General features: G+C 47.8%; 1 protein-coding gene across 2 annotated transcripts in view; it reads right to left on the bottom strand.

The window, feature by feature from the left end:
- RAI1 (retinoic acid induced 1) overlaps positions 1 to 13,756 on the bottom strand; it is a 208,427-nt gene that overhangs the window by 143,290 nt on the left and 51,381 nt on the right. The window contains exon 1 of one of the 2 annotated variants that reach the window (XM_081839494.1): positions 2,141 to 2,260. The exons of the other annotated variant lie outside the window; for it this stretch is intronic. The gene's annotated coding sequence lies outside the window, so the exon portion shown is untranslated. Of the gene's footprint in view, positions 1 to 2,140; positions 2,261 to 13,756 lie in introns of those variants that run through there. 2 annotated transcript variants of the gene reach the window in all.

The following is a 13,756-nucleotide window of genomic DNA, read 5'->3' on the forward strand; positions in this document are numbered from 1 at the left end:
GGGGAAGTCCAATCGTTTGGATTTCTACAGCGGCCGTGTATAGACTCACAGTGGGACAACTGTCAACTACGGGAGTAGACAGTTGGGTGTACCACCTGCCCTTCTCAGCAGCTGACAGGAGACTTTGGAAACCGGATAAGTGGGGACCCTTCACCCCCAATGCAGTTGCATTTGTTCCCAAGATAAGTATCTACCAAGGCTGGGGACCCTGTGGCTGGATCTGGCTGGAATACAACTCCCATCATTTCTGATTATTGGTTGTGCTGGCAGGGGCTGGTTGGAGTTGGAGTCTGGACAACTCATGACTTTTCCCATTTATGCTGCTGTGTTAACCAGCCCCAGGCAAATCTCCATCCCGATTTTGCCTCCTGTGGGACTGCTTTGTTCTTGGTTAGCTTCCTCATTTCTACTGCCTTGTAGCTGTTCTTCAACATCCAACTCTCTCCAGGGCAAATCTCAGAACTTAAGAAGCTGTCCTCTACTGAATCAGGCCATGGATCCAATTCAGTGTTGCCAACCTTGACTGGCAGCAGCTGTCCCAGGTTCCAGACAGTCTTTTCAAGCCCTGTCTGGATATGTCGGGGATTGAACCTGGGACATTCTGTGGACAAAGCATGAGATATTCCATGGAGTTGTAGTGCCACGCCTAAAACTAAAGTAAGACACCAGTCCTCATTGTTACGAATAAAAGAGTAAATCAAGTGGAGCCTAGCCTAGCAAGTCAGGCCATTGTTTCAGCTAGCACATCCTTGTTTGCACTGATTGGCATAGGATTTCATAGAATCATAGGGCCTGTAGAGTTGGAAGGGAGGCTGAGGATCATCTAGTCCAATCTTCTGCAATGCAGAAATATCTCTAGCATTTGCATGGCTGCCAAATGACGTTCTCTGACCAACAATAACACATATTGCAAATCCCAGTCCTACCTGAAGATGCTGGGAATTGGACCCTATTGCGTTCCACCATTGAAACTGAGCCCTCCTCCTGATGGGGTGCCATTGCAATGGATCGATCTTGCCTCTGCTGCACATGCAGGTGAACATATTAGCATAAACCCTAAAATGCCATGCCTAGAGCAACCTGCCATTCACACCCGCTGCAGCTGCTGAAGTAGATTCTGACTGCAAGACAATTACGTTTTCCAAGCAGGTCGTTAACCAAAGGGTTGCAGCTCTCTGGGCTTTTCAAATCAATGGCGGGAGGGTTGGGCCACGGAGGAGAAATTATCGCAGCAGAGAATGCTTGGTAGAAAGCTTTCAGCTATAAGGAACAAGTTGGGCAAAGGCTGGGCCGCAATCTTTGGCTGAGAGAATGGGTGTGTTGCAAACATGCCCCAGATCTCCTTCTGTGTGGAATGTCGAGGGGTATGGCCCTCAAGGCCGCCTGCATGGAGTAGTGGTTGGAGTGTCAGGCTAGGGCTGAGGAGGTTCCGAGTTCAAATCTCCATTCAGCCACACAGCTCACTGGGTGGCCTATGTTTTCCCCTAACCTCCCTCACAGGGCTCTTGCAAGGATTAAAAGGGGTGACAGAGAGGAGGACTTTGGTTTTACTGGCGTCGATTATTTATGGTATACCCCGCCCTTCATATAAATCCCAAGGCTGCCTTGAGCTTCCCAGAGGAAAGTAGAGGCAAATGCAGCCTATTTTTTAAAAAAAATTAAAATGGTTGCAGGCAGGCTAAGGAAAGATGGGATCTGGACAGGGCCGGCTCTACCATTAGGGAAACTGAGGCAGGCGCCTCAGACAACTGATTTTGGCTGCCACGATAGGGCAGCAAATTGCTGACTACTTAATTTATTATTGGGGGATTTTTACTGCTGGAGAGGAGGTGAGGAACTCATGAGATACATGCCTCAGCTGTTAAAATTACTTGGCTGGCCTTGGGTTATAGGCACCTTGACCCGGAATGGGAGAAAGCAAAAAATGACCTAGGCCAGGCCTAGATCTGAAGAACAGACACATCTGCGCTATACATTTAAAGCCCTACTATATACTGCTTTGAACAGTCATGTCTTCTCCCAAAGATTCTTGGGAGTCGCAATTCCCAACGTTTAGCAACCATTCCGGCGGCCATTTTGGCCAGGCGGCAGCTGGAGCATGTTGCTGTAATAAATGCCATTATAAGTAATTGGCCAATACCTGAATCTATTTAGGAAACAACAACAACAGCCACCGCCATTCCTTCTTCCCAGGGAACTCTGGGAATTATAGCTCTGTGAAGGGAGCAGGGGTGTCGTCACAACTCCTTGCACCCTTAACGAAGCTACAGTTCCCAGAATCCTTTGGGTGGGTGGCGGGGAGCCACGACTGCTAAATGTGGCCTGTTAGTGCTTCAAAATTATAGTGCAGAGGCAGCTTTGCTCATGAGAAAAGCACAACATGGTGGGAGACAAATACAGGCCGCCATCTGGGAAATGAGACTGGCTCTCAGGCCATTTGCCATAGTGGTAGTCCCTCCTAACCTGTTAGTCAAAGGGTTTTTCAATACAGGGCCAGATCTCCATGCAGGGTCAGATCTACTATGAAACTAAAGAAGCTCCAAAAAAGGGGGGAGGGGGAAAAAGAAACTAAAAAAGCTCAAATTTCAGGGCCCCTAATCCCAGAGGCCGGAAGAAATATCAACAACCTCAGATATGCAGATGACACAACATTGATGGCAGAAAGTGAGGAGGAATTAAAGAACCTTTTAATGAGGGTGAAAGAGGAGAGCGCAAAATATGGTCTGAAGCTCAACATCAAAAAAACGAAGATGATGGCCACTGGTCCCATCACCTCCTGGCAAATAGAAGGGGAAGAAATGGAGGCAGTGAGAGATTTTACTTTCTTGGGCTCCATGATCACTGCAGATGGTGACAGCAGCCACAAAATTAAAAGGCGCCTGCTTCTTGGGAGAAAAGCAATGACAAACCTAGACAACATCTTAAAAGCAGAGACATCAGCTTGCCAACAAAGGTCCGTATAGTTAAAGCTATGGTTTTCCCAGTACTGATGTATGGAAGTGAGAGCTGGACCATAAAGAAGGCTGATCGCCAAAGAATTGATGCTTTTGAATTATGGTGCAGGAGGAGACTCTTGAGAGTCCCATGGACTGCAAGAAGATCAAACCTCTCCATTCTTAAGGAAATCAGCCCTGAGCGCTCACTGGAAGGACAGATCCTGAAGCTGAGGCTCCAAGACTTTGGCCACCTCATGAGAAGAGAAGACTCCCTGGAAAAGACCCTGAGGTTGGGAAAAATGGAGGGCACAAAGAGAAGGGGACGACAGAGGACGAGATGGTTGGACAGTGTTCTCGAAGCTACCAGCATGAGTCTGACCAAACTGTGGGAGGCAGTGGAAGACAGGAGTGCCTGCCGTGCTCTAAATGACTAAACAACAACAACAATCCCAGAGGGGTCCCATACGTGACTTTAGTCCACATTGCTTGAAAATTGTGGGTCTGGTAGACCCAATTTGAGTTGCACAAGGCAAATTGATTTTTTGTTGTTGCATCTATTTCAACCATCCCAAAGTTTGAGAGTCAGCAGCACAGAGGCAGACCCTCCAAGTTTCCTTATTTTCCAGAGACAGTCCTGGATTTACAGAAGCTGTCCTGGTTTCTGACTTGAATTTTTAAATGATTTTCTAAAAAATATATTAAACTTCCCCTTGCCATACGTCTGGGTTTCCCCGGACCTTTTGTCGATTTGCCAAAAATCCGCCTGGACGCCATTTTCCAGCCGGAAACCCAGATGTACGGTAGCCCTAAGGATGTCGTATCCCAAGCCCTCCAAGTGTTTCTATTTTCCAGGGGCAGTCCTAAATTTACAGAAGCCATCCCAGTTTCTGATTTGATCCCAGAATGCCCCGCTTTCCCTTAGGACGTCCCTGTTTTCATCGAAGAAATGTTGGAGGGTATGGAGTTATGTGACCCACAAGCCAAGGAGATGAGCAATTATCCAACCTTTAGAAGACTTCTGAAGGCAACCCTGCATAGGGAAGTTTTTAATGTATGAAGTTTTATTCCGTTTAATATTCTGTTGGGAGCCACCCAGAGTGGCTGGGGAAACCCAGCCAGATGGGCGGGGTATAAATAATAAGTTGTTATTATTATTAGGTCCACCACTGGCTCTACGCACACCCGCACCGCCACGGATGATGGCCCTTCCACCCAGGCCAGTCTCCAGTTCTGCAGGAGGAGGGAACCCCCTGACACCTCTGCTCCTCCACAGGCAGGAGAGGAAGAGGAAGGAAAGCAATTGTTCTTCCTCCCCCCCCCCCTTTCCCAAAGGTTTCTCTCTTCTGCAACAACAAAAAACCACCTCCCTTTTCTTCCCGGCCCCTCCTGCGGGCCAAATCTGGAGTGCAGCCCTCATCCCCTCGTTTCCATGGAAAGGGTGAATGGCGGGTCCTTGCCGGCAGTCTATTAGAATTCCTTTTATTCCTACGGAGGGGCATTCAAGCGAAGGGAAAGGCTTTAGATGCGGGCCTAATGGAGCCCTGGGGAACAGGGTGGGGGAAATTTGCACCTCCTTGCTCGAGGAAGAGTGTGGGGCAATTGAGGGATGGGGGCTGCGTATTACCTAAAAACAAATTCCCATGCAGGTTGCCGCTCCTTCCCACCCTGTCCTCATCCCACCCTGCTTTTTCTCTCAGAAGCCATCACAAAGCATCAAGCTTGCGGATGAAAACCAGCCTTTATTTTTAAAAGATGTTGGGAGAGGCCTGCCAGCAACGTTCCCAAGCCAGGAGCAGCGGAAGTCTCCTTCACCTCTGGCGGCCTGCTCACTGGCCTTCCAACGCCTCGCTGCCTCCTCCCTCAGCCAAGAACACGGCTTGCTTCATGAACGACAAAATGCACGCCTACCACGCAGCGAGGGGCCGCCCATGCTTCCCTACAAAATCCAGAGTTTCTGCAATTGGCTTGTCACTTTGAAGTCCATGCCTAAAAATGAAGGCAAGCTTGCAGGATCAGGCCAGCGGCCCATCTAGTCCAGCATCCTGTTCTCACAGTGGCCCCAAATGCCTATGGGAAACCAGCAAGCAGGATTTGAGCACAAGATCATTCTTCCTTTCTGGGGTTTCCAGAAACTGGTATTCAGAAACATTGCAGCCTCCAGCTGTGAAGGGGAGAAAGTAAGGCTGGGTCTAGTTACCATCAACAGCCCTCTTTTCCATGAATTTGTCTAACCCACTTCAAGGCCATCTAAGTCGGTGCTCGTCACTGCCTCCGGTGGCAGCGAGTTCCACAGATTAACACTGTGCTTTTTATCTGTGCTGATTCTTCCAACATTCTGCTTCATTGGATCCCCACGGATTCTAGCAGTATGAAAGAGGGAATCTCTGGCATGCGGTTTTTAAAATGTCGAGTTTCTGCATCGACCCTCAGGCTTTCCATTATTCGCTCTTTCCAGAAATGTCCACCTCCAACCCTCATGGACTGACTTTCCACACTTCGGAGAGGGCACTGGGTCAGACAAAAAAACGTCCACACGCCACATGTAGATGTGGTTTTAAGAAGACCTGAATTATTATTATTATTTTTTTGGATTTTCTAAGAGAATCTGGCTTTAGTGCAGGGGTTGGGCTAGATGATTATCAGGGTCCCTTCCAACCCTACAATTCTATTAAAAGCTTTGTGGAAAAGATGGGAAGAAGGATTTCCACAGGGATGGGAGAACGAGTGTCAGTGTTCTGGGAGGACTTACGGGGAGCATGGAAGAAAACCTAGAGTCTATCAGTGGAGAAAGATGGGGTGCTGGGATGAGGTCCCCAGCATTAGTGGTGCATGAAAAAGGAGGATCAGAGTTGGGGGGTGGGTGGGAAACCTTCCGGCCTCTCTGTTGGGCCAACCATCTGAATCTATTTCATTTCCCCTCTTTCCCAAGATCTCTAAAGCTCGTTCTTCCTGGCAACGGCTAATGCTTCTTAATAAATGCATTTCACATTTGACTAAAACACAGCGCCTCTCCACTCGCAGCTTCCTCGTTCTGGTTCAATACGCCCACCAGACCCTTCTGAAGCACCTTTCCCCTCTCTCTCCCTGACTTAGGAAGCTCTCTCTCTCTCTCTTGCTTGAGAGCCTCCCAGCTCTCACCGCTAGGAAGAGCTGACAAAGATCCATGCAAAACCTCTCTGAGCACCCCCCCCCCCGCCAGATCTCATGTAGTGGCTTTCAAACCCTGCCCCTCTGGGGAACCCTTTGCACGTCAGTTTCTCTGCCAAGGCGCATACGTCACGAGGCTGCTGCGCATTGCAGGAGGTTCTGGGGAGCGCAGCGGGGTGCATGCTCGGTTCACGGGGAGAGTGCACTCGCCTCTTGCACCTCACGGCCACGCCATGCGACCAGGAATCGCTCTGCATTCATGCACCAGCTGTCCTCTGTTTACCAGGGGCTGCCCCTGCTTCCTGGAGTGCTTCTATACAGTGAACGCTTGGGTTGCGAATGTGATCCATGCGGAATGCACATTCGCAACCCGCAGCGTTCGCAACCCGCAGCAGTCGCAACTTGTGTCTGCGCACACGCGGGTTGCGATTCGGCGCATGCGCATAGCTAGATCTAGCGCTTCTGCACATGCGCAACCGCCGAAACCCAGAAGTAACCTGTTCCGGTACTTCTGGGTTTTAGCGGTCCGCAACCTGAAAAAACGCAACCTGAAGCGGTTGTACCCCAAGGTATGACTGTACTGCTTTATATTTTAGGGGGGGGGGGTAGAGAATCTCAAAGCGGTTTACAACACTTTAAAACATCAAATAAAACAATCCAGAACAAAAAACAAAACAAAACAAATTCAAGCTTCAAGTAAAATATTTCAGATCCTTTTCCAAGTGACGTTTTGCTGTCCCCATATCTATTTACCGGCACCTACTTAATTCTAGGTGTGTGTGTGTGTAGGTCACAATCACTTTGTGGATTCCGCCAAAGAATCATGGGAACTTTAGTTTGCCCTTCGCAGAACTACACTTTTCAGCATCCTTAATGAATTATACATCCTGAAAGTTCTTTGAGGGAAGTAATTAAATGTACTCTGAATGTGGATGTGACCTAAATGATAGCATTTTGAGTTTGTGCAAAGCGCTTTTTTGGGGGGGTGTAATTTTGTGAGGCACCCCAAAACACATGTGCCGTGCTTGCGTCTTCGGGGCTCCGTGATCTCACGTGGGTCATGCGACTCACACAGGAGCACAGCCGGAAAGATGTGCATCCCGGTTTGAGGACCCAACATGTTGGAGAGTATGGCAGTATCATTATCATTGATTAAACCCCCCTTCACCCTAAGGTCCCAGGGGAGATCACAACATTAAAAAGATTAAGAACAGTGTGACACAACCGACAACTCCAAAAAGAAGGAGGGTCCTTAAAATATACACCTCAAGTGTCAAAAACCAGGGCAAAAAGGTGCGTGTTCAGCACTCGCCAGAAGCTGTACAATGAAGCTGCCACACACACCCTCTTTAGTAAGGGAGTTCCACAGCTTAGGAGCCACCACAGAGAAGACCCTCTACTAGGCCACCCACCCTGAGCCTCTGAAGGCAGAAGAACTAGTAAGGGGACCCCCCTCTGCTGATCTCTGTAAGGAAAGAGGCAGTCTGGCTTGCTCCCTCGGACGGTTGTGGACTCTCCTTCCTAGGAGGTTTTTATGCAGAGGTTGGATGGCTACCTGTCATGGATGCTTTAGCTGGGATTCCTACACTGAAGGAGGTTGGACTACATGGTATTTGGGGACACAGGTGGTGCTGTGGGTTAAACCACAGAGCCTAGGACTTGCCAATCAGAAGGTCGGTGGTTTGAATCCCCAAGACAGGGTGAGCTCCCGTTGCTCGGTCCCTGCTCCTGCCAACCTAGCAGTTCGAAAGCATGTCAAAGTGCAAGTAGATAAATAGGTACCGCTCCGGCGGGAAGGTAAACGGCGTTTCCGTGCGCTGCTCTGGTTCGCCAGAAGTGGCTTAGTCATGCTGGCCACATAAAGTGAGATGAGCGCCGCAACCCCAGAGTCGTCCGCAACTGGACCTAATGGTCAGTGGTCCCTTTACCTTTACCCAACTCTGCAGTTCTATTATTCTACTTCCCTGGAGAATTCCATTACGAAATTCAGAATAATGAGAATTTCGGAGGGGGCTGTGTTTCAGTTTGCAAAATTGTGTGCCGCCTTTTAAGTTTGAACTGGATCTAAATTCTCCCCCTTCCCTAATTCCTCCATCTAATCTCCTTTGACCCCAGGTAACTTTCCGGGTCACTATCCCTTCCTGCCCCGCTATCGCCCCATATCCCAGTATCTCCCTCCTTCTCCCTGTGCTCTCCTTCCCTTCCCTTTCTCTCTCCATTCATCACCCAGCCAGGGTTTAAATGTTCTGAGTTCAAGTCCTCAATCCACCTCCTCGTCCCCGTTTTACTGCCTCCAAGTCGCCCCACTGGTTATAATAATAAAAATAATTTATTATTTATACCCCGCCCATCTGGTTGCCAGCATCCGTGTTTGATGCCAACTGCAGGTGCCAGAGCTTGTGTCCAATGCAGAATGGCACTGAGGAAGAGGCACAATGGATGCGGACGGCAGCTTTCAGGCGCATTGCATGATAATTAAAATGCTTCTTGAGATATTTAATTGATGAACGTGCTTAACTGATTAAACACTGCAGCCGTAAAAGTTATTGTTATTTATTGTTCAGTGTACAGGCGACTCCCCGCTTATGTGGGGGTTATGTTCTGGCCCTCTGCGCGCATAATTGACATGTGCATAAGGAGGGGGGACAACCCTCTACACCTCTGGCCCGTGAGGAGACTGTCCCCAGAGCTCGAAGGGGACGTTCTCTTTGGCTCCAGGGAGGGTACCCACATGAGCCAGTAGCACAGCGGGACTTTGTTGGGGCTCTTCCAGGTTTCTGGCACCATGCATATACATGGTTGCATGTGACTTGAATGTGCTTAATGAGGGAATGCCTATATTTACACCACGCTTTTCTCCCAAGCTGGGATTCAGGGCAGGCTACAACAGAGGGAGGGCTGGTGTGGAGGACTCCCTGGTCCTGAATGGGGTAACTGTGTCCCTGAAGGACCAAGTGCACACCTGGGAGTCATTTTGGACTCACAGCTGTCCATGGAGGCGCAGGTCAATTCTGTGTCCAGGACGGCTGTCTACCAACTCCATCTGGTGCGCAGGCTGAGACCCTACCTGCCCGTGGACTGTCTCACCAAAGTGGTGCATTCTCTGGTTATCTCCTGCTTGGACTACTGCAATGCGCTCTACATGGGGTTGCCTTTGAAGGTGACATGGAAACTACAACTAATCCAGAATGCGGCAGCTAGACTGGTGACTGGGAGCGGCTGCCGAGACCATATGACACCGGTCCTGAAAGACCTACATTGGCTCCCAGTACGTTTCCAAGTTCAATTCAATATGTTGGTGCTGACCTTGAAAGCCCTAAACGACCTCGGCCCAGTATACCTGAAGGAGTGTCTCCACCCACATCGTTCTGCCTGGACACTGAGGTCCAGCCTTCTGGCGGTTCCCTCCCTGCAAGAAGTGAGGTTACAGGGAACCAGGCAGAGGGCCTTCTCAGTAGTGGCGCCTGCCCTGTGGAACACCCTCCCATAAGATGTCAAGGAAATAAACAACTATCTAACGTTTAGAAGAAATCTGAAGGCAGCCCTGTTTAGGGAAGTTTTTAATATTTGATCTTTTATTGTGTTTTTAATATCCTGTTGGAAGCCGCCCAGAGAGGCTGGGGAGGCCCATCCAGATGGGCGGGGTGTTAGTAATAAATTATTATTTTTATTATAATTATTATTTTAAAAACACCATTAAAAATACAACATAATAAAATCAAACTAGCTGAAAAGCAAGAGTCAAAATACATTGAAACAGATTTAGAGCCAGCAGTTAAAATCCAGGTTGCCCTGACAGCAGCCTAATGTTAAAACACAATTCAAAACTGCAGTTTTGAATTGTGTCTTATAGTGAATACAGTGGTACCTTGGGTTAAGAACTTCATTCGTTCCGGAGGTCCGTTCTTAACCTGAAACTGTTCTTAACCTGAAGCACCACTTTAGCTAATGGGGCCTCCCGCTGCCGCCACACCGCTGGGGCACGATTTCTGTTCTCATCCTGAAGCAAAGTTCTTAACCCAAGGTACTATTTCTGGGTTGGCGGAGTCTGTAACCTCAAGCGTCTGTAACCTGAGGTACCACTGTACTGCATTTAACCCCTTCTTTGTACAATTAAGCATCACCTTCGCCTTAGTTTCCAAAGGCCTGTTTGAACAGGAAGGTCTTAGCCTGCTGGCAGAAGGATAAAAAGGAGGAGGCCAGTCTAGCCTCCCTTGGGAGGCAATCCTGCAATCTGGGGGCTGCCACGGAGAAGGCTCTCTCTTATGTCCCCATCAGCCATACCTCTGATGACGACGGGATTGAGAGAAGGTACTCAGGTGAGGATCTCTGCACCTTGGCAGGTTCATATAAGGAGATACAGTGGCACCTCGGGTTACAGACCCTTCAGGTTACATACGCTTCAGGTTACAGACTCCGCTAACCCAGAAATAGTACCTCGGGTTAAGAACTTTGCTTCAGGATGAGAACAGAAATCATGCAGCGGCAGCGCGAGGCTCCATTAGCTAAAGTGGTGCCTCAGGTTAAGAACAGTTTCAGGTTAAGAACAGACCCCCAGAACGAATTAAGTTCTTAACCCGAGGTACCACTGTAATGATCTTTCGGGGCAAGGCATAGAGAGCTTTATAGGTCATAACCAGCAGTTTTTATTATTAGAGATGAGACCCAGCATATCCTACGATGTCTCTTTCATCGCGGGGCAGAATCAGTTTACCCATGACGGTACTGTAACACCGTGACATGTTACCGCTTGGTAAACGACAGTCTTCCCACCCTCGTCGCCGCAGTCTCCGGCGCTAGGCCATTCCGAACGGTCTTGCGTTTGAGAGAATTAACGTGTGCAAATAGAGCAGCCCTCCCTCGGATGGATTCTGGCAACAACTCTCTGCCCCCAGGCGCCTCCTCCGCCGGCTTAAGCGGCAAGAGACACGTGTGTGGAATGGCTCGCCGCAAGCAAATCGCTCCGCAAAAGGAATTGCATCTGTGCCCTGTTCTGCAGCCCCACCTCACAGCCTTCGGAGACATCCGCTGATCGCCATCAGCCCCAAGGGAAGCAGAGACAGGCACAGGATTGCTTGCTGTTGTACTGGGGACGTTGGCGGCCATGAATTCGTAGGCCCCAGGAAACAGGAGTGGGAGGGAGAAGCAGAAAGCTCTCTCCGGCTTCCGAGTCACGGCCAGCCACTAAGCCACCCTCCTCCTCCCCTCGACCTCTCTCCCCTATCTGAGTACTTTTGCCATGACAACAGGCCTGTTGCTCTTCTCTCTGCCATCTGTTCCGGCTTGGGCATCGGCAGAGATGTGACGGGCATTAGCCTCAGTCCGGCTTGGACACCTCTCTGGCTACTTGCCAAAGCCAGAGCATTAGGACCTCAGCTGCAGCTGCAGCCCTTGTGTTTTTCAAAGATTTGGGACATGCCTTTAAACCCATTCTTCCTACCTGCAAACCGACTTTTAATAACAGATAGGTAGCCGTGTTGGTCTGCCATAGTCAAAACAAAACAAATTCCTTCCAGTAGCACCTTAAAGACCAACTAAGTCAGTTCTTGGTATGAGCTTTCGTGTGCATGCACACTTCTTCAGATCTGTATCTGAAGAAGTGTGCATGCACACGAAAGCTCATACCAAGAACTGACTTAGTTGGTCTTTAAGGTGCTACTGGAAGGAATTTGTTTTGTTTCGACTTTTAATAGTTATTTTTAATTCTTTGGCCTACCCCCCGCAAACCCGCAGGAGCGCAGGGATACTGAGTTAGCCCATTAGCCCATCTGGCTTAGTATTGCATTCAATAACTAGCCCAGTGGTTCTCAAAGGGGGTGGCGTGTTCCCCCATACCCTGCATGTGTCCTGGAAAAAAACGGGACACTCCATTTTTTCTTGAGAGAGAGAACAGCAGCCATTTTGGAGGAGAGCTTACCAGCACCCTAACCCATTGCAGGTTAGAAGAAGAGTGTGCAGTGACAGGATTATTATTAATAATAATAATAATAGTAATAAATCTTATTATTCATACCCGGCCCATCTGACTGGGTTTCCCTAGCCACTCTGGGCAGCTTCCAACATATATAAAAACATCATGTCATGTCATGACACCAGTCAATCTTGCAAAAATCGATCATTTGCCCGATAATAAATGTTGGAAATGTAAAGAGTCTGAAGGTACATTCTTTCACCTTTGGTGGACGTGCCCAAGGATTAAGGCTTTCTGGGAGATGATCTATAACGAATTGAAAAAGGTATTTAAGTATACCTTCTTGAAGAAACCAGAGGCCTTTCTCCTGGGCATGGTCGGCCAATTGGTGCCAAAGAAGGATAGAACTTTCTTTATGTACGCCACAACAGCAGCAAGAATACTTATTGCAAAGTATTGGAAGACACAAGATCTACCCACTCTGGAAGAATGGCAGATGAAAGTAATGGACTATATGGAATTGGCGGAAATGACTGGCAGAATCCGAGACCAGGGAGAAGAGTCGGTGGAAGAAGATTGGAAGAAATTTAAAGATTATTTACAGAAACACTGTAAAATTAATGAATGTTAAAATGATGTTGGAATGAAATGAAGCAGTTTTAGTAATAAGGTTAAATAGGAATATGTAAAAATGGATTGATATTAGATGAAAATATAAAGTTATAATATGTGAAGATAAAGAACTAAGATAAAACAAAGAGGGTAAGGATTTGCTGAATTAACTATTTGAACTGGAATACAAAAAAGGGAGGTGTGAGGAAGTCATGAAAATAAGTAAATGAATTGTAAGATATAGAAAGAGGGATTTTTTTAAAACTGTTTTTATTTTTTTCTGTAATTTGTGTTTTTTCTTTTTTCTTTTTATTATTTCTGTAACCTTTTTCTTATTGAAACTTTAATAAATATTATTTAAAAAAAAACATATATAAAAACATAATAAAACATTTAAGAAACTTCCCTATACAAGGCTGCCTTCAGATGTCTTCTAAAGGTTGTAGAGTTACTTATCTCCTTGGCTTGAGGGCCACGTAATTCCATAACCTCCAACATATCTCTGATAAAAATAGGGATCTCCTAAGGACATTCCGGGATCAAATCAGAAACCGGGACGGCTTCTGTAAATCTGGGACTGTCCCTGGAAAATAGGGATACTTGGAGGGTCTTAGATATGACTTCATTAGGGCTGCCGTACGTCCGGGTTTTCGGCTGGAAAATGGTGTCCAAGCAGATTTTCGGGAAATTGGCAAAATGTCCGGGGAAACGCAGACATATGGCATGGGGAGGAGTTAATATTTAACATTTTAAAATTTGAATAAAGGCCAAAACTTAGATTTTATGGGGAGAGGTTCCCCAAAAAGCTCAACAACTTTATATCCTTGAGAAAAAGAAAAAAAACTTTTGAGAATACAGTATGGCAATCCTAGACGTCAAAGAGTCCCTTCTATACTGGTTCTGAAACTCCATGGTGCTATTGCTTGCCTAGCAATCATGCCTTTATGATTTGGCTGCTGATACTTCCACACCAACCACTGTATGTTCTGCAGGAGAGGAGGGCACCTTGCAAATACCAACCCTAGCGCACCATGTCAGAATCAGGGCTTCGGTGTCATATGGTTGGCGGGGCTGATGGAGCTGCAGCTCCAGACATTGGAGGGCACCAAGTTGGGGAAGGCTGCCCTGCACCATGTTAGCGATGGGTCAG

This window comes from Podarcis erhardii, assembly GCF_964252035.2.
Source record: "Podarcis erhardii genome assembly, chromosome: 14".
NCBI lineage: Eukaryota > Metazoa > Chordata > Lepidosauria > Squamata > Lacertidae > Podarcis > Podarcis erhardii.